The sequence below is a fragment of the Gallus gallus genome, chromosome 1, assembly GCF_016699485.2.
Source record: "Gallus gallus isolate bGalGal1 chromosome 1, bGalGal1.mat.broiler.GRCg7b, whole genome shotgun sequence".
In the NCBI taxonomy this organism is placed as follows: domain Eukaryota; kingdom Metazoa; phylum Chordata; class Aves; order Galliformes; family Phasianidae; genus Gallus; species Gallus gallus.
The window spans coordinates 141,690,360-141,718,274 of NC_052532.1; the positions used below are offsets into that span (position 1 = coordinate 141,690,360).

General features: G+C 40.1%; 1 long non-coding RNA gene across 2 annotated transcripts in view; it reads left to right on the top strand.

Annotated features, from left to right (window-relative positions):
* LOC112531532 overlaps window positions 1–27,915 on the top strand; it is a 55,000-nt gene that overhangs the window by 12,552 nt on the left and 14,533 nt on the right. The window contains exons 2-3 of one of the 2 annotated variants that reach the window (XR_005841994.1): window positions 3,476–3,673; window positions 12,079–12,275. This is a non-coding gene — a long non-coding RNA (uncharacterized LOC112531532). Of the gene's footprint in view, window positions 1–3,475; window positions 3,674–4,757; window positions 5,894–12,078; window positions 12,276–27,915 lie in introns of those variants that run through there. The other variant, XR_006931464.1, reaches the window with a different exon arrangement.

Here is a 27,915-nt window from a genome sequence, read left to right on the forward strand (position 1 = left end):
ATGTGTTCAGGAGCTTCCCCCTGTTCCATAGTGGTCTGGATCATCCCATGACAAATGATAGGGTTGTATTTCCATTCTGGGAGCAGTCAATTCCATGTGTACTGGACATCCCTCCAAATGAAAGCAAACTGTGGCCTGCACTCTGCTGACAAAGGGATTTAGAAAAATTCATTGACAATATCACTTGTAGTATACCACTTGGCTCCTCTGACTCCAGTTCACATTGGAGTTCTAGCTGACATGGCAGCACCCAGTGGTTACATGACTTACCAGAGCATCATAGTTCACTGTCAGTCTCCACTATCCATTGGACTTTTGCACTGGCCATCTGGTACATTATTACTAACCTCTGTCAGCTTCCTGCATAGTTGTGTGTCATGTACACCAGTTTCTTCTGACACGTTTCTGGTAGCTCCTCACATTCAGCTCTGTGTATTGACCCCAAGCAAGTGGCAGATCAACAATCTAGTCATCTCCCTGTACAACTATCTGAAGTTCTTTTGGGAGGTGTTTGTGTGCTGCATCATTTTTACTTTGTCTTTGTACAGTTAATGGCGGCAAACTGGAGGAGGGAGTTTTCCCCTGTTTTGATCAGAAATATACTAGAAATACAAATGTCAGAAATAGTTTTACTTTCAAGATCAATTAAAAGTTTATTTTTTCCAACTTAATAAAATACTTCAATGGAGTAATTTTTAAAATTGCTAACTCACTCTACTCACCCATCACTGTACATTAAAATATTTTATTGTTAAAAACTACTTGTTTTTAGTTTGTACTTATTTTAAAGAATCTATCTGAAATACCATGGAAGTGAAAGCAATTTAATAGCAAACTGTTACACGCGGGTCACCTTTGCAATTATACATTTGTTAAGAAGGAATTGCAATCCTGTGTTTCTAATACGGAATCTTGTATATAAAAACACAAGGCAGTAATGTTAGCTATAATTAAAATCTGGGCAGAAAATATATAACTTTATTCATACTTTAGACTTTATTTCTATCTTGCTATCTGTCTCTGAAAGACATTCAAAGGCATTAATTTGAATTCCTTTATGCTGATGTATATTTCAACATCTAAATACCTGAAAGTGTCTCAGGTGGATATATTTGCATGGTGCTTGCACACACAAAATGGTCTCTATCAATCATTAATAAGTAAATGAATTTTCAATGTAAAAAGTTTGTACCCCAAAAACTTCAGCTGATGCTGAATTTGCTACTGTCACTATAAACATTTTTAGAACAAGAGGGCTAAAAATAAACAAGGTATAATTACCACTTACCACTTGAATTTCAAGTACACCTTTCTTGGCATAAAATCTTCTAAAACAGTACAGATATTCAGCTAAAATCTGTTGTTGTTGTCCTAAATATATTCCTTTGTTAAAATTAAAAAAAAAAATTAAATTCCTTTGTTAAAATAGCCCTTTTGGGTACTGACAGCCTATTATTTTTTGTATGTGCCATCTTTATCCAGGAAACTGAAAGAACAACTAATTATATCCTTTGCAAATGAATGTAGCAGAATAGCTTTTGTTCACCGAAATTCTTAAGACTATTCATCATGAATGTAGAATTCACTAGGATTTTTGTTGTTGTTTTTATTGTACAGCCACTTTAGTGGCATGTGAAGTTTGGCATTTGAAACTAATTGTGTACTTTGCTTTGGAGGCTATAAATTCAGCCAGTCTGTCTAGCTGCATTGCATTTATACTTAGGCTTTAATTGATAATCTTGCAGAAGCTTTTTGTGTGTTGTTTTGGGGTGATTGACATGGGCAGTATTATTTTTAAAGGTTTGCATAGTTTTTAAAAGCTATGGCAGTAAGCAATTAAAATGAAGCTCAGTAAAATAACTCCATTAACAAAATCTTAATGTTCAGGAAAGACTGTTTTATACCCAAAAATTCACAATGATTTTGCAAAAATAACTGCATGTAAAATACTTTCTAACTCATTGTTTCTATGTTACTGAGAAAATAAAAATGAAATTACTTAAATAGAAGACATCTGAGACAAAAACATTTATAACCGTAGATCTTCAGCAGGAATAATCATCACACATATAGGAGTGGTTAGTCTGTTTAAGAGTGTATACATTTTAAATTAGCATGTGTCAGTAAAATTCTTCAGGAAAAAAAAAAGTTTCAATATCTTAATTAATGATCTAGTTGGTAGGGTATACTACACCACAAGCAAGTCTTCTGATGACAGTGGGAGAAGTGCAGGATAAAGAAATGTATTTCAGAATGACCTCAAACATTTGGAGAACTTGACTGACAGAAAACCTCATGAAGTTAAAAAGTGGGAAGTACAAATTCCTGAACAACCACAAGCACAAATCGGTACATGCTGGGTGGAAAACAGCCTTGCAGAAAGGTCCTGGGGGTCAGCAGCAAGTTGTGCATGAATTGACAGTGCTGTACAGATAGCCAACACCCTCCTGGCTGCCTTAGGAAGTATGTTGCTAGCAGGTGGAGGGAGGTGATCCTTCCTTTCTACTCAGCATTTGTGAGGCTGCACCTGGAGTCCTATGATCAGTTCTGAACTCCCAAGAGAGTCCAGTGAAGGACAACAAATATGATGAAGGGACTGAAGCATCTGTTCTATGAGGAAAAGCAGGGAAAACTAGGACTGTTCAGGCTGGAAAAGAGAAGGTTCAAGGGGAACCTCATCCATGTACCTGAAGCTTCGAATTAGATGGATAGAGCCAGGCTCTTTTCAGTAAGTGCCCAGTGAGAGGACAAGATATAAAATGGGAGCAAACTGAAACACAGAAATTTCTGTATGAACATCAGAAAACTTTTCCTTCTATGTGGTTGGACATTGGCACAGTCCAGATCCAGTCCTGTAGTTGTCCATTCTTGAGCTGGGAGAACAGCCTCCAGAGGTCCCTTTCAACCTCAGGCATTCTGTGATTTCTGTATCCTATGTAAAGCGTTCAGAAGAAATAAGTACAATTTTCTGGTCATGCTCATCATTATCTAATGAATCTAAATTTTTTTTTATCTCTCATGAGCAACTTAAGTCTTTTCCTTTAATCAGCAACTTTTGAAAAGTTATCTATGTATTTGTCTGGGACACAAACCACATAATAGATGGTCCTATGCAGTTTGATCTGTGATACTTAGGAGGTACAGGTTTCCTACCTTACTTAAACCATAAAAAGAGATCTCTCAGTTGTAAGAGTTCTAATTCTACAACTGTAAAATTTAATGTATAATTACTGTTTCTTTTGTCATTTTGTATGTATTCTTTTTTTCTGTTTGTAAAGTGATTTTCATTGGCATTCATATCATTAATCTTCACTAAGCTTTGCACTGAGAAAATTGCAAATCTGTGACTATTATAGGGCTTGGAAGATACTGTAGGCTGACATTTTGACAGGTTGAGTGCATACTAATGACTGAAATATTACTAGCAGCCTTTGTAATTTTATATTTTCTCTGCTGTTTATTTATTTTCTTTCAGTAGTACTGATGTTCATTATATACTGAACTGCTTGATCTGAAAACCTGTGTGATAAGGGAGTACATGAAGATATCTGTCCTGTGCAACTACTAGCTCTGTAAATGAAGTTGTTTATCATACCTAGAGGAACTGGGTCAAAACCTGTGTTGAAACTTAGACAAGAAGTATGCTGAAATTTTTCTGTAAAGAAACTGCCTTGTAAGTATTGCCGGTGAAATATAAATTTTCTCGTGATATTTATACTCAAGTGTAAGTCTTGTGCAGAGATTTGTATACCTCTCTCTAAACAGTCTGAAAGATCTGTTGTTTATAATTATCAGGATCAAGATACTAAGACAGAAAGTAGATGCCTGTTGGAAAAATCATGAGTTCTTTAAATGCTAACTGCACTACTGCAGTTGGTAGGAAAGACAACACATGGTGCCATTCTTATCAAGAAGAAAATCTGTTTATTTGCTCTGCTAGATGGTTGAATGAATGAAAAGTTACAGGTAAAAACAAACAAGTAAAAAAGACGAGCAAACAAGTAAAAAACTTTAGAAAAAGTCCTTTAAAATGATCATCTTTACCATATAAAGTTCTAGAAAACATATTAATTCAATTTCACAAATATTACTGCTTTAAATTCCTCTGACATCTTAGATAACTGAGCATGAGATGAACCATATCCTATATGTGCTTTGACATCTGTGTAATTAAACAAAAGAATAGAATAACTAACATCTACACAGAGGTTGAAATAGTGACTTAGTTGCCTAACCTCTCTTGACCTACTGCCAGTACATTGTATGATGCAGCCAAGGTCACTGTTATCCTTAACAGCAAGGGCACACTTCTGAATGTGAGTTCAACTTGCTTTCCACTGGTACTCTTGAATACTTTTCTATAGATCTGTTTTCCAACTGGGTACCTCCAGCATGTCCCTATGCATGGAGTTGTTCCTCTCCAGGTGCAGGACAATGCATTTGTCCTTGCTGAACTTCATGAGACTCTAGTCAGCACACCTCTCCAGCCTATTGAGTTGTCTCTGGATGGCAGCATAGCTCTCTGATGAGTTATCCACTCCCACATATTTCAAGTCATCTGCAACATACATCTCCCTCAATAATTATTATTTAAAAAGTCAGGTATTATCTTATTAATAAAAAGAATCTCAGAGGTTTTTTTGTTTGTTTGTTTGTTTTTTCAATTAATGGTTTATATTTGAGATGCATTTAATCTTCTTTGAATGAAGAAGAGTTTTTTTGCTTTTTTTTGTGTTTTATGCTTATGTGTCTGACAGAAGAGATGTAAATCATAAGAAAATGCATCATGTTGGTGTGCTGAAAGGTGGAAAGTGGTAAGCAGTGTCTTGGGAAGCTACAATGATAGTGTTGATACTGGCAGAGGTATGACAAAGTAAGGATGTGGACTAAAGAGGAATATAGAAAGTTCCTGCTTTGAGTGAATGGGTCTTCTGTGCTGGGGTCTCTGCAATGGAGAAGGTCAAATGGGAAGTATTAAGTCTTGTCTACAGTGAAGGTGTACACTTCCATATCCCTCCTACGAGAAAGACAGAAAACATTTTGTGAAGGCATGACACACAAGGCCCTCTACCAACTCCGAGAGTACAAACAAGCACTGAAACCTATGAAAGCAAGCTTCATGTCAACTATCAGTCACATTTGATTACCTTAGCCCCTTTTAAAACAAGACTGCAAAACTATGGTAGCTCCATCTTTAAGCACTTCCTCTGCCAATGCAAGGAACGCAGTTGTATTTTCCTTTAAGTGCACATAATGTTCATGAAACTAACTGTGATTTTTTGAATAGTAGATCAATTCCTGTAGAAAGCATGTTCATACAGGTTAGTGTTTCCTACGGGGTTTTATTCATTTTGTCACTTTTAATGTGAGACATATGTTTTATGTATATGAGATAAACTGGTACTTTTCTTTCTAAAACAACTTGTCAGAAAATAGAGGTAAGAATATGTAAAAATTTAAGAGAAGTACTGTAACCATGTTTAGGAGCCAGTCACCTAGTTAATTCAAACTTCTCAATTGACACTGAAAGTTCTACAGATAAATTGTATAGATTGTCAAAAGTAAGTGTCTGCTATAAAACTAGATTATAGTAATGAATTTGCCAGGAATTACTAGGATTAGAAGATTGCCTACATATGTACAATTTTTTCAAGATTGAAGAGAAGGAATTACTTTTAAATATATTTAAGTATATATTTGTATATACATATATTTTACATTACTTTCATACATATATATATAAAACATCTTTCCCACCTCGCAATGATACAACGCTTTTAACTTGCTATGTATGTAATAACATTTTACAAATTTCTATTTCTTAGAGTTTAATTGGCCTTAATAGTTTTCTTCAGCAAAAAATAAAGATCTTTCCTTTGTGTGATTTTTTTTTTTAAGATTTTAAAACTTTCCTTTATATCATCATTAAAAAAAAAAAAAAAAAGGAAAAAAAAAGATAGAAAGAAATCATGGAAGAATAGACATACTTTCCAAACAATTCTACTTGATGACAAAATAATAGATACAATGGACAACAGGGAATGAAACTTGTGATTTAAAGCCATATAACTGCATTTAAAAAGAAGAATTAAATTAGAAATATTAATTGCAAGTATCTTCTCTCAGGTGAGAAAAGCCTTTGAATGAACTGAATGACCTGTGGATCTGTTCTTCTCAGCTAATCAGGAAGAAGTTGCATTGTCCTGAAACCCTAGAAATTTAAACAAAAATAATAGAACCACAGAACAGTTCAGATTGCAAGCAACCTTTAAATACTCGCTAGTCCACTCATCCTTACCATGGGCAGGGACATGTCTGACAAGACCACGCTGCCTAAGGCTCCATCCAAACCTGGCCTTAAAAATTTTCTGGGCAAGAGCCTCTATAACTTCTCCAGGCAATTTTTTCCAGTGCTTCACCACTTTTGCTGTAAATAATTTCTCTCATATATATAATCTCAATCTATCTTCTTTTTGTTTAAAATCATTGTATCTTGTCCTTTCATTACATGCCCTTGTAAAAAGTCTCAATCTTTTTTAGAAAGCCTTCCTTAGGTATTGAAAAACTGTAATAAGATCTTCCCAGTGTTTTCTCCAGGACAAACAGCACCAGCTCTTTCAGCCTTTCATCACAGGAGGTATTCCAGCTCTCTGAACATCTTTGTGGACCTCCTGTAATAATTTCATGAGTTTCTTTTGCTGGGAGCCCCAGAGCTGAATGCAGTATTTGTCACGGAGTTACCTAGATAGATCTGTGCCCGTGACAGGGGGGCAGTAGGCTCGCAGGCCCCCTCCCCCCCTGGCTTCCCAAGAAAAAACAGAGCAGTGGCAATGATCTAAGAAGGAGAACTTATTTTACTAACTACAGTGTTGGTATGCAAGATGACACGATATAATACAATCTAATTGGGAGTAAGGATGATAAATCAAATGAAATGAGAGAGAGCAAAAGAGCGATAGAGAGAGAGAGTGAGAGAGTTTCCGAAACCAAAAGCCCTACTTGATGAAGGCGGACAGCTTGGAAGCATACCCACTCCTCTCCCGGTAGCAAGCGAAAGTGAAGAAAAAAACCGCGTGCAACCAGATGACGTATCTTCCGTGATCTATCTTCCTTCTCTGACCGTGAGGTCCTCTGGGATACATAGTTCTTCTCTTTTGTCCATGATGTTATGATGTGGAATACCAATAGCAAAGTTACAGAACCATGACAGTATTCTAGGTACTAGTCTCACAAGGGTGGAACAGAGGAGGGGAATCACCTCTTTCGACTTGCTGATGATGCTTCTTTTGATGTGGCCAGGATACAGTTGGTTTTCTGGACTGCAAGACCACACTAAAGGCTCATGTCCAATCTTTCATCCAGAAGTACCCTCAAGATTTTATCCACAGGACTATTATCAACTCATCTATCTATCAATCTGTGCTAATGTTTGGATTGCCCCAGCCCATGTATAACACTTGGCACATGGCCTTGTTGTATTTCATGAGGTTCGTATACCCCCACTATTCAAGACTGTCTAGGTCTTTGTGGATGACATCCCTTCTATCTTATGTCAGAAGAAGCCATTAGCTTGTTGACAATAGTTTAGTAAATATCATGAAGAAACAGCAATGAAAGACAGGACTCAGGGATACCACAGAGATAAATGACATAGAAGGCTGATATGGCTAGGAAAAGAGAAGAAACAGGGAAGAAAATAGTAAAATTTAAGAAATAAGTACCAAGGATAACTTGATTCTATTTTCCACTGCTTTTTCTGTTTCCTCCATTCTGATAAAGAGAAGGTTTTTTGACTTAGCAGTGTAAAACACAGCAACTCCAGAGTGATGAGAGTAATGGGAGTATGCAAAAGCGCACAAAAACAGGACCGCACCCTGTAGTGCACCTATATGGAATCATTGTCATCTGAGATCTGACAGGAAAGAGAAGGAAACATTGCTGGCAGAAGAGGAAAAGCCATAAAATAGGCAATCAGCTAGCATTCTGAACAGTGGTGCTACAGCTCTGGGCCAAATGTAAGAATATCAGCTTTGTCTTTCCTTAATTAAGTACATACCTAGGTTTCTATAAGGTAACATTTATACAAAACAATGATTCAACGATCTAGTTGCTATTACTGAAACATGGTGGGACCACTCCCATGACTGGAGTGCTGTGATGGATGGCTACAAGCTCTTCCGAAGGGGTAGATGAGGAAGGAAGGGTGGTAGTGTGGCCCTTTATATTCAAGTCTGTGTTGATGTTGAAGAGCTTGGGGTTGGGAATGATAAAGTTGAGTGTCAGTGGGTAAGGATCAGGGGGAAGGCTTGTAGGGATGACATCTTGGTGGGAGTCTGTTATATACTGCCTAATCAGGATGAAGAGATGGATGAGGCATTCTATGAGCAGCTTGCGGAAGTCACGTGATCACCAGCACTCATTCTCGTGGGAGACTTCAACTTCCCTGATATATGTTGAAATATAATACAGCACAGAGGAAGCAGTCCGAGAGGTTTCTAGAGTGCGTGGAAGATAGCTTCCTTACACAGCTGGTACAAGAGCCTACCAGGGGTGGTGCCCTGCTAGGCCTGCTCTTCACTAACAGTGAAGGACTGGTGGGAGATGTGAAGGCTGGGGACTGTCTTGGGCAGAGCAACCATGAAATTGTAGAATTTTCTATTCTTGGAGATGTCAGAAGGGTGACTTGCAAAACTGCTGTCTTGAACTTCAAGAGGGCGGACTTTGACCTGTTCAGGACGCTTGTAGCATGGGTCCCTTGGGAGTCTCTCCTTAAGGGTAAAGGGGTCCAGGAAGCCTGGACGCTCCTCAAGATGGAAATCTTAGAGGCACAAGAATAGGCTGTCACTGAATGCCGTAAGGAGAGTCGCAGGGGAAGAAGACCGGTGTGGATGAACCATGAACTACTGCTGAGACTCCAGAATAAAAAAAGAGTCTATATCCTCTGGAAGAAGGGACAGGCAACTTGGGGAGATTACAAGGAAGTTGATAAGATATGCAGGGAGGAAGTTAGGAAGGCAAGAGGCCAACTTGAACTCAGGTTGGCCACTGCAGTAAAAAAGAATAAGAAATCTTTTTACAAATATATCAACGGTAAGAGAAGAACCAAGGAGAATTTCCATCCTTTACTTGATGCAGTGGAGAATGTGACCACTGAGGATAAGGAGGAGGCTGAAGTCCTCAGTGCTTTCTTTACATCTGCCTTTAAAAGTCAGATCAGTTATCCTCAGGGCACTTTACACCCTGATCTGGAAGTCTGGGATGCTATACAGAATGCACCCCCAGTGATTCTAACTGTCCCCAGTGAAGGCAGTTAGAGAGCTCCTCCTCCATCTGGACTGTCACAAGTCCATGGGACCAGACAGACTCCACCCTAGGGTACTGAGGGAGCTGGCAGGGGTGATTGCCGAGCCACTCTCCGTCATCAGTGCTCCTGGCTATCTGGAGAGGTCCCAGAGGACTGGAGGCTTGCTGATGTGACTCCCATCTACAAGAAGGGCCATAAGGAGGATCCAGGGAACTGCAGGCCTGTCAGCCTGACCTTGGTAGCAGGGAAAATTATGGAGCAAATCATCTTGGGTGAGATCATATGGCATGTGCGTGGCATCCAGGGGATCAGGCCCAACCAGCACAAGTTCATAAAAGGCAGGTCATGCTTGACCAACCTCATCTCCTTCTACAACTGGGTGACGAGACTGGTAGACAAGGGAAAGGCTGTCGCTGTAGTCTACCTAGAGTTCAGCAAAGCCTTTGACATGGTTTCTCACAGTATTCTCCTGGAGAAACTTGTTGCCCATAGCCTGGACAGGTATACCCTTCTTTGGGTAAGGAACTGGCTAGAGGACCGTGCCCAACAGGTAGTGGTTGATGGAGTTAAATCCAGCTGGTGACTCATTTCAAGTGGTGTCCCCCAGGGGTTGGTACTGGGGCCCATCTTATTGAATATCTTTATTGATGACCTAGATGAAGGGATTGAGTGTACCCTCAGTAAGTTTGCAGATGACACCAAGCTGGGAGGTGGTGTTGATCTGCCTGAGGGTGGGGAGGCCCTTCAGAGGTAACAGAGCTGAGCTGACAGTGTGTCCAGGTGGCCAAGAGGGCCAACGGCATCCTGGCCTACATTAGAAATAGTGTGGCCAGCAGGGGCAGGGAGGTATTCATCCCCCTGTACTCAGCACTGGTGAGGCCACACCTTGAGTACTGTGTTCAGTTTTGGGCCCCTCAATACAAGAAAGACACTGAGGCCCTGGAACATGTCCAGAGAATGGGCAACAAAACTGGTGAAGGGTTTGGAGCCCAAGTCTTATGAGGAGTGGCTGAGGGAGCTGGGATTGTTCAGTCTGGAGAAGAGAAGGCTCAGAGGAGACCTCATTGCACTCTACAACTTACTGAAGGGAGGCTGTGATGAAGAAGGGTTTGGCCTCTTTTCCCAGGCAACAAACAGGACCCAAGGAAATGGTCACAAGTTGTACCAGAGGAGGTTTAGGTTAGACATAAGGAAAAACCTTTTCTCTCAGAGAGTGGTCAGGCACTGGAATGGCCTGCCCAGGGAGGTGGTGGAGTTGCCATCCCTAGCAGTGTTCGAGGCGTCTGAATGAGGAGGTAAGAGATATGGTTTAGTGGCTTGTGGTAGCAAGGGTAATGGGAGGACGGTTGGACTAGATGATCTTGTAGGTCCTTTCCAACCTTGTGATTCTATGATTCTGTGAAAAGATCTGCTTACGCACTTTAGCAAATATCCCAATCACAAGCATTGTAAAGTTTCAGTGCTTCTTATGATGCTAATTTCTTCTTTTGAGATCTAAAAAACCCCACAACAAAAACAACCACCAGCAAGTGGATTTGAGAAAACAGAATTCTAATGTTCACAGTTTTAGTGTTCTGTACTGCTTTATATTTGCAATTAATTTCACCTAGCTTTAGCTTTCTAAGGGTTTCTCATTTGGCTTTCCTTGTATTTCCTAAATTTGCCAAGAAAATAAAGCTTTTATAATTCTTAAGTTATATCTTAATGGTAATACAAACAAATATCATTTATAAGCATTTAACCTACAAAGTCAAAGTCAGTTATCTTTCTGGATCATTTCAGTAAAATTAAACACAGCTTGGCAAGCTCTTAGTAAAAATAAACAGCCCTCTATCTCTTGTCCTTTCCAGAAGCTCTATCAATAGACAGTCTGAACCTTCTAAATGTTAACTGCAGTTTATTAAAATATCCAGCCTTCTGGTAAAATTTAGATGCTATAGACTTTTCCATATGCCATAATAACTGCACATATATTTAATGTATTTCCACACATGAATACAAAATGTAAATAAATATAAAACTGCTCTTTGTAAAGAAAACAAATGTGCAGTTGTAATTTTAATGTTGAGAATTGCCATTTTTTTTCAATACATAGTGCAAAAACTATTGTGCACTCCTTTAAAATAATATATACTGATGTATAATCCATTTATTTGCATCCCAAATCTCAAAAAAAAAAAAAAAAAAAAAAAAAAAGCGGAGCATTTGATGGATAAATTGTTATGTCCTTCATAAAGCAGACACTTGAATAAATGCTCTGGTAAATTTTAAACTAGATCATTAGAGATAAAATGCCTCAGTACTGTATAAATACTTTAGTTATATTTAGGATTCTTAATTTATTGAGGCACGGACAAGATGAAAGACACTGCCTTTGCTGATGTCAGTAGAAACATGTGAGCAGTCCAATGCCTTTTGTTTTCTTTTATTATCTGTACTCTACTGCAGATGGTAGTGTTGAACTTACAGAAATTACTGTAGAATTTCTTCAACAGCAGAAAGAAAGAGTAGAAAGACCATTTTAATTCAGAATATTGTTTTACTCTCACAATGATTTCATTACTAGAAATATTTCATAAGCTTGAAGTGATAAATATTCATGTGCAATAAATATATTCATTTAGTAGAATTATTCATAGTGTGGGAAAATATATAATCATTTTCTTTGGGAATCAGTGGTAGTTTCTAATGAACAAAGATAGTATGTCTTGGCCTGGCTATTTAGCAAGATAAATAGCCTGTGTACAGCAAAATGTCACTTGTTTGTGCTTCAGTGATTCCACTTCTCTTCACCTCATGCAAGAGGAAGAACAAGAAGAATTTGTTTCGTCAACTGAGGTCATCTCATACCTGTGCTTTTCTCAATGAGAAGGAACATCATTTTAAGAGTCTATACCTGTTTCACAATTGCTCCAACAGTTTTGGATGAAAATAATTTACCTCTTCTGAGAGCCTATTTGGATACCATAAGGTAAGAAATTGTCTATTGCTTGAAATCCTTTTGACAGGTACTGATAAAAGAGTCAGAATCAGTTTCAGAAATAGTTGACTGCATCAGTTAATCTTTATCAGAAATACCTGAAGAAAATGTGTGGAAGCATAAAATAGGAAGTGTCTTGCAGAAGCTTGCAGTCATAGAATCATAGAATTGTAGAATGGCCTGGGTTGAAAAAGACCACATTCCTTTTCTTATGTTCTAATTCTCCATTTTATTATTTTTTTAATAATTATTATTACTGTGCTTTACCATTTTTTTTCTTCAACTTTACATTAGCTTAGTGTCTTCCTCCTAAAGAGGTTTTTCATACAATGAAAACATAGAATGACCTGGGTTGAAAGGGAAAATAATGATCATCGAGTTTCAACCCCCCTGCTATGTGCAGGGTTGCCAACCACCAGACCAGGCTGCTCAGAGCCACATCCAGCCTGGCCTTGAATGCCTCCAGGGAAGGGATGGGGCATCCACAGCCCCCTTGGGCAACCTGTTCCAGTGTGTCACCACCCTCTTTGTGAAAAACTTCCTCCTAATACCTAACCTAAATCTCCCCTGTCTCAATTTAAAAGCATCCCCAATTGTCCTACCACTATTAACCCATGTAAACAGTCATTCCCGCTCCTGTTTATATGCTCCCTTCAAGTACTGGAAGGTCACATTGAGGTCCCCCTGGAGCCTTCTCTTTTCCAAGCCAAACAATCCCAGTTCCCTCAACCTTTCCTCATCGGAGAGGTGCTCTAGCCCACTGATCATCTTAGTGGCCCTCCTCTGGACCCACTCCAAGAACTCCACATCTTTCTCGAGCTGGGAGCCCCAGGCCTGGACGCAGTACTCCGGATGGGTCCTCACAAGAGCTGAGTAGAGGGGCACAATCACCTCCCTCTCCCTGCTGGCTGCCCCTTTTTTAACATAGCCCAGAACACAGTTGGCCTTCCAGGCTGCAAGAGCACACTGCTGGCTCATGTGCAGCTTCTCGTCTACCAGGACCCCCAAGTCCTTCTCTGCAGGGCTGCTCTCAAGGAGATCTTCCACCAGTTTGTATAAATACCTGGGATTGCCCCGACCCAAGTGCATCACCCTGCACTTGGCCTTGTTGAACCTCATTAGGTTTCCATGGGTCCACTTCTCCAGCCTGTCCAGGTCCCTCTGGATGGCTTCCTTTCCCTCCAGTCTATCAACGACACTGCTCAGCTTGGTGTCATCCGCAAACTTGCTGAGGGTGCACTCGATGCCATCGTCTGTGTCATTGATGAAGGTGCTGAAGAGCACTAGTCCCAAGACCGACCCCTGAGGGACACCACTTGCGACTGGCCTCCACCCTGACACAGAACCATTAATCACAACCCTTTGGCTGCATCCAGCCAGCCAATTCCTAATCCACTGAACAGCCCATCCTTCCAATCCACACTTCTCCGATTCAGAGAGAAGGATGGGGTGAGGGACCATGTCAAAGGCTTTGCAGAAGTCCAGGCAGATGACATCCATCACCCTTTCCCCGTCCACCAAAATGTCATTCTGTCATAGAAGGCCACCAGATTGGTCAGGCACGATCTGCCCTTGGTGAAGCCACGCTGGCTGTCTCGAATCACCTCTTCATCTTGTATGTGCCTTAAAATAGCTTCTAGGAGGATCTGCTCCATGGTCTTCCCAGGCACAGAGGTGAGGTTCACGGGCCTGTAGTTCTCCGGGTCTTCCTTCCTCCCTTTCTTAAAAATAGGAGTGATGTTTCCCTTTTTCCAGTCACTGGGGAATTCACCAGACAGCCATGATTTTTTAAATATGACGGAGAGTGGCTTGGCAACCGCATCAGCCATCTCTTTCAGAACCCTAGGATGGATATCATCCAGCCCCATGGACTTATATACGTTCAGTTTCATGAGGAGGTCTCAGACTTCTTCCAGCATTACAGTGGGACAGAAACCACGCCCCACACCCTAACCTACAGGCTCATGGTCCTGGCAGACACGGGAAGCCTGACCACCCATGAAGACTGAGGTAAAGCACTCACTGAGTACCTCAGCTTTTTCTACGTCTGAGGAAGCCAGCTCCCCATTACCTTTCATCAGAGGGGGAACACCTCTCCTTGGCCTGTCTCCTCCTGCCTATGTACCTGTAGAACCCCTTCCTGTTATCTTTCACATCCCTCGCCAAGTTCAGCTCCATCTGCGCCTTGGCTTTCCTAATCCTATCTCTACACACACGGACAACAGCCCTTTATTCCTCCCAGGATATACAACCCTGCTTCCACCTTCTGTATATTTTCCCCTTTTCTCTCAGTTTAAGCTACAGGTCCTTGCACAGCCACGACGGCCGCCTGCCTCCCCTGCTTGACTTCTTCTCCTGGGGGGTGGAGAGCCGTTGTGCTCTCAGAAGGGTGTCCTTAAAGAGCTGCCAGCTTTGTTCTGTGCCCATGCCCTTAAGGACATGTTCCCAGGGGATCCCCCTCAGCAGTTTTTTGAGCAGCTGGAAGTTTGCTCTCCTAAAGCACAGGGTCCTAGCTCTGCTTTTTGCCAGGCCCGCATTCTTCAAGATCACAAACTCCACCAAGGCATGGTCACTACAGCCCAGGCTGCCTACAATCTTAACCTCTCTAATGCTCTCCTCCGCATTAGTGAGCACCAGGTCCAGTAAGGCTTCTCCTCAGGTTGGTCCATCTACTACCTGGACCAGGAAGTTGTCCTCAACAGACTCCTGGATTGTCTGTCACTTGCCATGCCACTATCCCAGCAGATATCTGGGTGGTTGAAATCCCCCATCAGGACAAGAGCCTGCGAGCGCAACACCTCCTGCAGCTGAAGCAAGAAGGCCTTGTCCGCAGCCTCCTCCTGATCAGGTAGCCTGTAGCAGACCCCAGTGCCCTTTGCTGGTCTGATCCTTGATCTTTACCTCCAAGCTCTTGACCTGATCGTGGCTGTTCCTCACACACAGCTCTTCACAGTCTATCCACTTCCTAACATAGAAGGCAACTCCGCACCCCTCCGACCCTGTCTATCCTTTATGAAAAGCCTGTAGTCCTCAATCAGAGTATTTCAATCATGTGATTCATCCCACCATGTTTCTGTGATAGCAATTATACTTTCCCAATTGCACCACGGTCTATAGCTCCTCCAGTTTATTTCCCATGCTGTATGCATTGGTATAGAGGCACTGCAGCTTAGCTATTGGCCTCGGTGCCTTCTCAGAGGAGCCTTCCCTCATACCTCCAGGACAAGTCTGGGGTTTTTCCTTACCACCTCCCAAGGTGACAGTGTTAGCACGTGCTTCTCTGTCACCCAATACACCCCCTTCCTCCACCATGTCTAGTTTAAAGCCCTGCTTACCAGCCCAGCCAGTTTGCTCCCAAGAATATTTGTGGCCCTTCTAGTCAGACACCTCCCATCAGCCATCAGCATTCCCCCTTTCTCAAGGCTGTGTCCCAAGCCATAGTACCCAAAGCCCTGAGCACGACACCATTTGCAAAGCCATTCATTCAGTGTGTCCACCCTCTTCCTTTTGTGTGGATCCCAGTCACCGAGAGGACAGAGGAGAATACAGCTTGCGCTCCCGATTCCTTCAGAAGTCTTCCCAGAGGCCTGAAGTCCCTTTTAATCGCCTGAGGACTTCTTTTGCCTACGCCTTCATTTCCACTGTGGAAAACCACTAATGGATAATAATCGGAGGGCTTAATTAGGCAAGTGATGATCCTAGCAACATCTCTCACCGAGGCTCCAGGCAGGCAACGCACCTCCCTGTGGGACGGATACAAGTGGTATATCAGGCCCTCAGTTCCCCTCAGAAGGGAGTCCCCTATGATGATAGCCTCCTTTTTTCCTGACTGACACTATAGCAAAACGGGGAGCAGACTGACTAGCCTTGGGCAATCTCTCCTGCATGGATGGACTTCCACCGACACCCACATTCCCCAGTCCCTCCAGCTCCAGAGCCTCATACCTGTTATGTAAAGGTACCTGGGAAGGTGGGATAAGCTGAGGAGCAGTCCACTTGTTGCCCAGAACAGGGACTTGTTTCCATCCCTTGCTGTCTTTGAGGTCGCCCCTTCCCACCTGACTGTGAGACAGCAGATGATCACCCACTGCTCAAGGAGCATCTCCCCCACATCCTTCCTGTAGGGATGGCAGAGTGCAACTCCACCAACCAATCCCCTTCCCACAATCACAGATGCGCCTCAGCTTTTCTACTTCCTCCTTTAGCTCTACCACCAGGCTGAACAGATCCTCCACCTGCTCACACCTTACACAGGTGGTATCCCAGCTGTCCTCCTGTAGCAGTGACAGGGTCAGGCATTCTCTGCAGCCTGAGTCCTGAACTGAAGCATGGACATTCATGCTTTCTGAGTCTCCGCCTTTGTTCCTTTTAGCAGCAGCTCGTTTCTGTGGGGTGACCATGGTTGTGCCTCCAGAGTGCAACGACCTGTTAACTGTCCTGTTAACTGCTAAGCCCCCTCCTATTTGGCAAAGTGTCCCGCCCTGCCTGCTCGCTGATTTGCTCAGGGTTTGCCCTGAAAATCACTCCCTTCACAGCAAGATAACAATCCGCCTCCCTGCGTAGTCGCGCGAATGGGTGGCTTATCGTTTCACCTCGTCTGAACGGCCAACGCCATTCACATGCCTTGATCCCCCCTCTCCATTCCCAAGGCTTTTTCTAGGCAGAGGGGCAAGGATGTAGAGCCGTTGCCCTGGCAACACCCACTTCACGTTAGCCTCTCTCACGAGAGCTGCCGGGCTGCTCTGTTATTTTGGGGTTCCCTGGATGAAGGAACCAGCCGAAACCCCCCTGTACCTTGTGATCAGTCGCTGCGGTTCTGGCTGGGACAGCTCCAAAGCAGCAAACCTCGGCAATCAAGTCACTGATTACCTTTCCTTGAAACCACAGTCAGACTAATGGCTGCAAGTTCCAAATACTAAATAAGAAAGGAATTTAACTCTTGACTTTATCCATCTATCCATTTATCAATATCCATTTATCAATCATCTATTTATTTATTTTTGATACAAAATTGCTTTCTTGTTGGAAAATATCTTAAAGTAAAAACCTTTCCTTCCGTAATAAGCACGTTGCAAGTATTGAAGGGTCATCAGACCCAGCATTTTTCAGGCCCTTTACATTAGATATTGAAATAACTTTAGCACATATTGAGCTCTGAGCGAAACAAAATTAGTTTTCCAATATCCAGACATGTGCTATTGTGGGAGACAAGTAGCAGAAGTAAACTCTTCATGGACTATATATTTGACAACTGCTGCATATTACAGATGTGGAACACACGTTATTTGAAGGCAAAGCAATCTCAAGTTTGTAGGAAATTTAAATTACCTGCTATATATTCTGGGCAAAATTGGCAGATTGTAACTATAAAAAAACATAATTAATGTTCCCAAAAGAGTTTTAAATTAGATGTTTTCAACTCTTTAGTAGTCTGTGCAATCCACTGAAAATAATGTTTGATAAATTTAATGCTGCTTGCTTACAGATATGTGTTTAATGCTTGCAGAAAGCTGTGTCCTGCATTTTGGATGACATCTGACTAGCAGTACTACTGGAACTGTGCCACAACCACAATCAGAAATTTATGATTTTATTTTTCAGAATTCCTGTTGAGATTTATTTTTGTATTTGCAATTCTAGAAAGTTCATTTTAAAGAAAAAGAGTCAGCATAGAATTATGGATTGTATATTTGTACAGATCAGGTATGTCCAACCCATGGCCTATGGCCCTCATGCAGCCCAGCATAGCTCATAATATGGCCCAATACTTCTTTGCAACTTAAAGGTGGTGGCTATTTCCTGTGGAGTGGCCATGGGCATGTGCCCATCACTCAGCAACAGCCAAACTGTCAGTGCGCTATTAACGCTGTGTCAAGTGAAATCAGGACACAGGGAGGGCAGTGCTGGGCTCTCTTGGTTGAACTGTAGGCACATAAGTATATGCATTTGAATACACTGACTGAACACGGGACTCTGAAGAGTGAAGAACACATAGCCATGCTTTTTGTTTTGATAAAGGAATTTGAAAAAAGAATCATAGAAACCTTATAGATGGAAGGGACCTCCGAAGGCCATCTAGTCCAACTCCCCTGCAATGAACAGGGACTCCTAAAGCTCAGTCAAGTTCTCAGAACCCACTCCAAGCTGACCTTGGATGTTGACAGGGATGGGACATCCACCTCATATCTTGGCAACCTGTTCCAGTGCTGTGCCACCCTCACTGTAAAAGACTTTTTACTTATATCCCACCTAAATCTACTGTCTTAGTTTGAAATCATTTCCCTTTGTCCTGTCAGCTCAGACCCTACTAAGGAGTCTGTCCCCTTGTTTCTTGAACCTCCCCTTTAGATAATGAAAGGTCACTGTGAGGTCTTCCTAGAGCCTTCTCGTCTTCTGGCTGAAAAGCCTCAGTTCTTTCATCCTGTCCTCACATGGGAGGTGTTCCATTCCATGGGTCATTTTTGTGGACCTTCTCTGGATACCCTCCAGCAGATACACATCTTTTCTCTACTGAAGACTCAACACATTGGACGCGGTACTTCAGGTGAGGCCTCACTAGCACAGAGTAGAGTGGCAGGATCATCTCCCTCAACCTGATGTCCACGCTGCTTTTGATGCAGCCCAGGATACAGTTGGCTTTCTGGGTTGTGAGGGCACACTGATGGCTCATGTCCAGCTTCCCATCCACCAGTACCCTCAAGCCCTTTTCAGAAGGGCTGTGCTCAATGCTTTCCTATCCCAGCTTGTACTGTAAGTGGGGGTTGCCTTGACCCAAGTCAAAGATCTTGCACTCGGACTTGTTGAACCTCATGATGTTCTCCCACTCCTACTGCTCATGCCTGTCTAGGTCTCCCTGGATGGAATCCTGTCCTCTGGGGGTGTCAACAACACCCCACAGATTGGTATTCTAAGAGTACCAAAAATAAGCACCAATTTATATTCATGAGACCATTTTCAGTTGATATACAATATGGATCTGAAAATTTCAAATGTAACATATAGAGTTACACTCAACTCAAAAATCTAATCATGTCTCTTTACTGGACTTTATAATCCCTGTCTTAGCAGAGAAAAATATCTTTCAATTGTCAATCACAGCTTATTCATGTCATTGGTTTTTGTCAGTGGGCAATTATTTTCAAGGATGAAGTATGGGAAGGGTAAATTTCATCACAGATCTATAATGAACACCTTGCAACATCATTACATCTACATCATTACAATTACTGCCATTGAACCAGAGTGGTGTGTTAGTTTCACAATGTAAGATCAAATATCCCACTAGTTTTATGTTTTTTTCCTTTTTCTCTCTCTCCCCCCCCCTCTCTCTTTTTTTTTCTTTTTTTTCTTTTTTTTTTTTTTTTTTTACGTTTCAAGAAAAGTATTTAAAATTAAAATGTTTAGTTACTTGTATATTAACGATACTGTATATTTTGCAAGGGCTGCTCTGAAAGTAATGCCTTCTGTTTTTTTACATAGGCCCATCAGAGGTGGGTGATGGTGGTATGGCAGTAGAGACTGAACCTTCTCACCAATATTCCATTACAATATCTTTCTGTGTGATAGATGGCAGTCTGACAAAATAATGTTTGACATGGAAGTGTGTATGAAACAAAGGAGTGGCACTGAATTCTTCCATGTAGAAAAAATTGCACCCACTGACATTCACCAATGTTTGCTGAATGTTTATAGAGACTAAACAGTGAATGTGAGCACAGTAAGGCAGTGAGTGGTGCGTTTCAGCTATGGTGACAGTGGGTCACCTTCATGGGTGCAGATCGTTATGAGTTCATAGAATCATGATCACAGAATGGCCTGGTTGAAAAGGAACATAATGATCATCTGGTTTCAACACCCCTGCTGTTTGCAGGGTCGCCAACCACTAGACCAGGCTGCCCAGGGACACATCCAGTCTGTCTTTGAATGCCTCCAGGGATGGGGCATCCACAAGCTCCTTGGGCAAGCTATTTCTGTGTGTCACAAACCTGTGTGAAAAACTTCCTCCTAATATCTAAGCTAAACCTCCCATGCAGGCTCTTGTTTATCAGTGGTGAAAAATACATAGCTAATGTAGCATTAATGTTGAAATTCAAGAGTGTTTTGTAGCTGAGAATTATCTCTATGAAGTAGTGTTACTGTGCTCTTTGTATCTCTTGTAATTTCCATGGAAATAAACAGGAAGCATTACTTTTGGAGCAACCTATGTATATGTTGCCCAAGACAATTTCTATTTACTAAATGCAGCCCAGACAACCTAAAAGGCTGGACGGTCATGGCATAGATCCTTGTCCAGTAGAATAATTATATAATATTTCTTAAAGCACACAGAGTGTTTTTTCATTTTTTTCTTTTTTTAATAACTGTTGACATTTTTCCTTTGAAAGCTTGTGAGATTTCCTAGTGTTAACAGCAAGGAACAAATCAGGGAGAACTCCACAATGGCAAGCATCAGCAGCTGAATGAAAGAGGGCCAGAGGGCCTGTCTCGAGGTTCAGCCTGTTCAGAGAAGAGAGAGCAAACTGCTGTTGCCAATTTACATACCTTTGCTTTGTTGTGAGGCATAGAATACCAAACTTTATCTGATGAGAATGGTATAAGAATATTTATTTCCCTGTAGTAAACATAGAGACTTAAGCAATACCAAAATAGCCTAGCAACAATATGAAAATCAGAAATATATTTCTGAAAAAAAAAAAAAAAAAAAAAAGTTAGAAGTGCCTTGTATAAACAGTTATAGAATAAAGATGGGAAACTATCTGTCAATCATATCAACATTTGAGATTCTCTTACAATTATTTGTAAAATAGATAATAATTGAAAAATAAAGTTTTGCAGTGCCTGGTGTCTCAAAATTACCCTCCACACAAAAAGAAAAGAATTTCTCAATCATATATTTCTTTTTAGATCAAGTCCAAGAATTCAGAAATCTTTTGTCATAGAGATGTAACAATTCTGTGTACTTCTGAGTAGTTTTTTGACTGATTAAATTAAGAACCCACAAGATTAAAATATATACATGTGTATATATATAGTACTTTTGCTTCTAATTTCACATTGATTTCTAATTATTGTCTTCAATACAACTTTTTGAGCTTAAAAGACTGGTCAAATGCGAATCTTAGTCTGCTAATTAAATAACTAAGAAATGAAAAAGGAAAATAAGAAGACTTGTAATATTACCTTTTGCATATAATTAGTTTTGAAAGAATAGAACACTTGGCAAAATTCTGCATCTTAGTGGAGTGTGAAAATGAGACCCGTGATCTAAACCACTATTATATCTTTGGCAGCTCGATTCAGTACACTCGCATGTGATAGCACAGGAGAAAGTTTGTCTGTGTTGAAAAATTCACTACTGTTTATGATGCAATATAGTGCCTTTGTTAAAACTTGTTTCAGACTTTTTTCCTGCAATTCTTATTTTTCCCTTGAAATATGTACTTTGAAAAGAACACAAAGCATATTTCAAGAGGTATCCTTATGTCTGACCGGCCAGGGATAGAGTTGTAACACATTTTTGAGGTCTGCTTTATCCACAGTACAAATTGAGATCATTCATTGATAGAAAAAGGTCTGAAGAAAATCAAATAACTTGTTTCTATCTGCTAACTAGTACTGGAGAAATCATACAAATCTGGGGCTTTTTGTTGTTTCTCTGAAAAATGACAAGTCCACTGTGACTGCTGAATGGTATAGCTTTCAAAACTTGTTTTCTGATATTACTGTCATTCAGCATTCCTGGATTTAGGAAAGAATACTTTTCTTTTTTCTTTTTTCTTTTTTCTTTTTTCTTTTTTCTTTTTTCTTTTTTCTTTTTTCTTTTTTCTTTTTTTCTTTTTTCTTTTTTCTTTTTTTCTTTTTTCTTTTTTCTTTTTCCTTTTTCCTTTTTCCTTTTTCTTTTTTTCTTTTTTCTTTTTTTTTTCCTTTTTTCTTTTTTCTTTTTTCTTCTTTTTTTTTCTTCCCTTTCAGTGCAGTTCACAAGCAGTCCATTATGGGCTCTAACTATAACTACAAAGCTTTTGAGAAATATTTTATGGAATAATAAGAACTCATTACGTGTCTATTTTATGCCTCTTAATTTCTATCTATCAAGATTAGTGGACATTGTAAGAAAAGTAAACCATTCATGTGATTTACTGTATATTGTGTAATCATGTTAAAGATGCAGCTATATGCTTACACATTGCAGTTGATATTTATTACCTTTCAAGAGTAATGTCTGAAGCAGACTAAAGCTCAAGAATCAAGGACTGGAGTACACAATAACCTCTGAATAACTAAAGTTCCGTGTCTTTGCAGAATAGGTATTCACTGATCATTAAGAACCTTCCTCTCCATATGAACAGCTATACTCCTCAGAGGAGCTGATAGACTGAATCTTGAGTTCAGATGACAGAGCATGGTGATGCCAATCAGGTTATTGAGCTAGCCAAAATAATATAAAGTACATTTTGAATCCATTCTTTACTCTTGTACATATAAGTAAACACTTGGAGATTATTCACTGCAATCAGCACAGGAATCCTGAACAACAACAAAAAAAAATTGTATGAATTTCAAGGAGAAATATTACTAAGTCATAGGAAAGAATATGTAGGTCCTTCTTCGTGGTACTCCTTATCCAGTGAATCATTGCCTTTTGCATTTGTGCTGTTTTTCCTTAATAGTTTTCATATTCAGCAATTGTTTGGATTGTTTTACTGTATTGTTTTTGTTCTCTCTTCCTGTGTAAAATTTGCATATTCTGCCAGGAATTCTAGAGAAACTGTGTTAACTCCAGACAAATGAAGTAAGCAAAAGAGCAGGCTCTGTTGAACCTTGAAAAATTGCCTTTCTGTGTGGAAAAGCTAATCAGAAAAAAAATGATAACATTAATTAAATATCAAAAATTGCAGAAAATTATTTTCCTTCCTTCCTTCCTTCCTTCCTTCCTTCCTTCCTTCCTTCCTTCCTTCCTTCCTTCCTTCCTTCCTTCCTTCCTTCCTTCCTTCCTTCCTTCCTTCTTTCCTTCCTTCACTTGTTTTTATCTCCTCACTCCCCTCTTAGGATTCCAAAGTTATTAGAAATAAGAAATATTTTCTGAAGAATGTCCAGACAATATCGAGTGCTTTTACAGTAATGTTAATTAATGATGATAACTCAATTCTTGCAAAACATAAAACTCAATAAGAATTTATATAGATGGCAGTCATTCACTTTATTTTTTTTTTCTCTCACATGAGATCTTGAAAATTTTCATTTGCATGTTTCTTAAATTGAAATGACAGAAGCCTGTTCTCAAGAATTTGACTAGCTAGGAGCAACTCAGTGTGGATCTGATTTTTATGAGGAGATGTATGTCAGATATCTAAATCACTTTTAAGTACTTACTGTATAAATATATAAATATAAATAAGTGTAGAAAGAAGAGTTATTCTCTATCGTTTTTTTAGAACTCATTCTAGCAGCTTGTCTCTGAAGTTAAATAGAGCTGTCTTGATTGTTTTTACATGTAGACTTCCTTGAACATTAAAAAGAATGATAATTACCTGATTATAAATTCACTGTTAATATAGCCTTAGAGCTGAGAACATTTCACTCCAGTAGTTAATTTAGTCTGTGGTAAATTCTCACTGTTATTTAATGTCATTTATCACCTGCTGTTTTGTCTTACTGTGAACATCCTGCCTGCCCTGTACTGTCTACAGTACATAGACCTTCTGTGACTTTAATGTACTCAGAACAAAGGCTCCAAAGTGCTTCTATCAGGAGAATTTGGCAACTTGCCATAGATATATTCAAGCCATTTTGCTGCCTGTCAGTCAGTGCTTTACAAATTGAACTCTGAGGAGAGGTAAAAGGGGTCTATGAGACATTTTTTTTCTGGGAAGAATATGCTAATAAAGCACCATCAGCAGGAAGCAGGTTGTGTCTGAAAGAGTTTTGTCAACTCTGAATTAATTTTGTGTGTTAAGAAACACGGGGGTGCTTCTAGAGTCGGTCCGTGGTAATTAATCCTTCCTGTTTCTGGAAGAGCAGAACTGTAATAAATGCAGCCCAGATTTAACAGATGTGTGTGTACAATGTCTGCTTTATGAGGAGTAAAACAAAATGATGGGTGTAGAACAAAAAATGTTGATTTAAAAAAAAAACAAAAAAACAGTAAGTACTAAGATTGGAATTCCCAGTGTATATGCAAATACTGTATTCCTTTAAATGTTAGCAGACAGTATGGCTTTGGAAACATCTGTCAATGTGGCTGGATGCTATGAAGAGACTGAAAAAGACAGATGTTACTTGTGCTTTCAAAAAAAAAAAAAAAAACCCTACAAAAAATAGAAAAGCATGAGATCTGAGATGCAGCTGCTTCATCTAGGTGGCAATGGAAGCTGTACTACAAGATATACAGTGGGAGTGAACAATTCTAAGATTCTTTGTAAAGAATTGTAAGATACTTTACAAACATTCAAAAATAATGTGAAATATATGAATATATGAAATATATGAAATAGTATGATATGAGCATTTTTCCATTTTGTGGGAGCAAGATGAGGAAATCAGTGGAAAATGTTTGATGCTGTGTAAAGAGTTTTACAAAGCATATGTAGTATATTTCTAAAATATCTTATTCATTTTGCCCTATATAATGTGAATTCAGTGATGTGTGTGATTACTCAGAACAAATTTCAGATTTCACTGAAGTCCATTTCATCCTTTTGTCATGGTTTTGGCTGAAATAGTTTTCTTTATAAAGGATTGAATGCTGTGTTCTGCATTTTTTGATGGAGGTATTGGTGATATCACACCAGTGTTTTAGTTGTAAAACGGTGCTTACACTGAGCCAAGGACTTTTCTACCTCTTATGCTGCCCTGGCAGTGAGGAATTGGTGGTGAGCAAGATGCTGAGAGGGGACACAGCCAGGACAGCTGACCCAAACTGGCCAAAAGGATATTCCATACCATATAGTGTCATGTTGAACAATAAAAGCTGGGGGAAAGAAGGGGTGTGTGTGTCTGTGTCATTTAGATGGCATTTATATTCCCAATAAACTGTTACACGTGTTGAGCCCTGCTTTCCTGGAAGTGGCTGCCTTCAAATAGGAAGTAGTGGATAAATTCAGTGTCCTGCTTTGTTTGCATGCTCAGCTTTTACTCCTTCTAGTAAATTCTTTGTTTCCACCTATGAGTTCTTCTTGTTTTACCTTTCCAATTCTCAACCCAATCCCACTGTACAGAGAGTGACTGAGCAGCTGGTGGTGCTGAGATATCTGCTGGAGTTAAAGCATAACCGATTGCCCCTCAAGAAAGAAGTCTTAAAGGCACTATCCTGTGCCACTAGATGAGCTGGTGTGGAAGCAGCTGAGGGAGCTGGGATTGTTTAGTCTGGAGAAGACAAGGATCAGGGGAGACCTCATTGCTCTCTACAGCTACCTGAAAAGAGGTTGTAGCAAGGTAGGGGTTGGCCTCTTCTCCTATGTAATTAGTGATAGGTCTACAGGGAATGGCCTCAAATTGCACCAGGGAAGATTCAGGTTGGGTGGTGCAAACAGTTTATCTGAAAGAAGGCCTACATGCTGGAATGGGCTGCCCATGGAAGTGGTGGAGTCACTGACCCTGGAGGTGTTCAAGAAATGTTTAGATGTTGTACTGAGGGACATGATTTAGCTGGAAACAGTGGTGGTAGGTGGACTGGATGATCCTGGAGGTCTTTTCCAACCATGCTGATTCTATGATTCTATGATACTGTGAAATTTATAGCATATATCAATTGCCGTTTAAAAGGAAAGATGTAAGGGGTTCTTATTCTTAAACAGATGCTAAGGGGAGAGGTGAAATCACAGATTCCTTCCTTTCAACCTTAAAAATTACTTGCCCAGCGTCATTTGCTTGGACTTGTTGCAGTGTGAAGCTGTGAGCAGTTGCCTGGCTGGTATTCCCTGTCTCATATCTGGTCATGGATCATCTATTATTTAGTGAAGGTGCTCAAACAAAGGTTTATTTATTTATTTATTTATTTATTGGTTTTGTTTTTGTTTGGTTGGTTTTTGTTTTTGTTTGCTGTTTCTTTAATTATGATTGGTTTGTTTATTTGCTTTTTCAACTTTAGAAATTGCAGTTTAAAGTTATGTGTCTCCTGATTTAGGAAAATAAATACTTGCTTTCCAATTAATTCTGAAACTGGTTATTTTGAGGAAATTCTGTTCCAAGTTTTGAAGACTTACACCTTGTTTTTAGCTTTTGGAATGCTAAAGGACGGACCCCGTTTCTCATAAAGTCTTTCATTTTTAATTGAAGGATTAATCATAGAATCATAGAATTGCTCATGTTGGAAAAGTCCTTAAAGATCATCAAGTCCAACTGCAACCTAACCATACTACCATAACTCTAACAGCCCTTCGCTAAATCATGTCCCTGAGCACCACATCCAAACAGTTTTCAAACACGTTCAGGGATGGTGACTCAACCACCTCCCTGGGGAGCCTATTCCAGTGCTCAACAACCCTTTCTGTAAAGTTTTTCCTGATATCCAAACTAAACCTCTCTTGGAGCAACATGAGGCCATTTTCCCTCATCCTGTCACCAGTCACCAGTAAGAAGAGACCAACCCCACTCTCACTGCAGTCACCTTTCAGGTATTTGAAAAGAGCAATAAGGTCTCCCCTCAGCCTCCTTTTCCCCTGACCGAACAGCCGCAGTTCCTTCAGTCGCTCCTTATAGAGCATATTCTCCAAGCCCTTCACCAGCCTTGTTGCCCTTCTTTGGACCTGCCCCAGCACCTCAATGTCCTTTCGTTATTGAGGTGCTCAAAACTAAACACAGTACTTGAGGTGGGGTCTCACCAGTGCTAGTTGTGTTAAAGGAAATATTTATTTTCTGCTTGTAGCAGAAAACATGACCAAGTTGGTTCACATCTAGACCCCCAATTCGTTATAGGGATTATGCAACAAACTGCTGTGAGACAAAATATCAGGGGCTGCTGTTTCAGAACTACTAAAGGGTATTTCAAGATAATTAAAGTTGGTGGTAGGAATCTCTGTGTATTTGAGATATCTGTAAAATCTTTTGATTTGGATAGTGTTATTCTTGTTTGGGTAGGAGTATTTGAGGGGACTATAGTGCTGTTTTGAGTTCATATGAAATTTTGCACTGCAGTTTTATTGGCAAGGATGTCCGAGGCACAGAATAGATGTTCTTATACATGTGTATCTCTAAATCTACATAAATAGATGTGACAATCAAATTGAGTTTGCATACTGCATGTAATAAATTTGACATCCCTTTTGAAACAGCATGCATGAAGCAATTTCTGAAACACTGCAAAGTTCCTCAATCTACAAGTAATGCTAATAAATAATGCCATGTGAGCTACCTCTGAGTGTTTAAAAACGAAGACAAGTTGACCACTTCAAGTTTCTATTAACAAAAGTGCTAAGAATTCTCTTACTGATAGTAATGTTACCATAAAGTAAACGTAATGTAAAATGTAAAATTACATGTAAATGTGATGTTTACATCTAAAATGTAAAATTACACAGTGTATCAGATAATAAATCTGAAATACTTAGTAAAATCATATAGCATAAATTATTCTGGACTTCTGCCTAGGAATATTCTCAGATCCCAGTCTGAAACTGCTGTTTAACATCTCTGA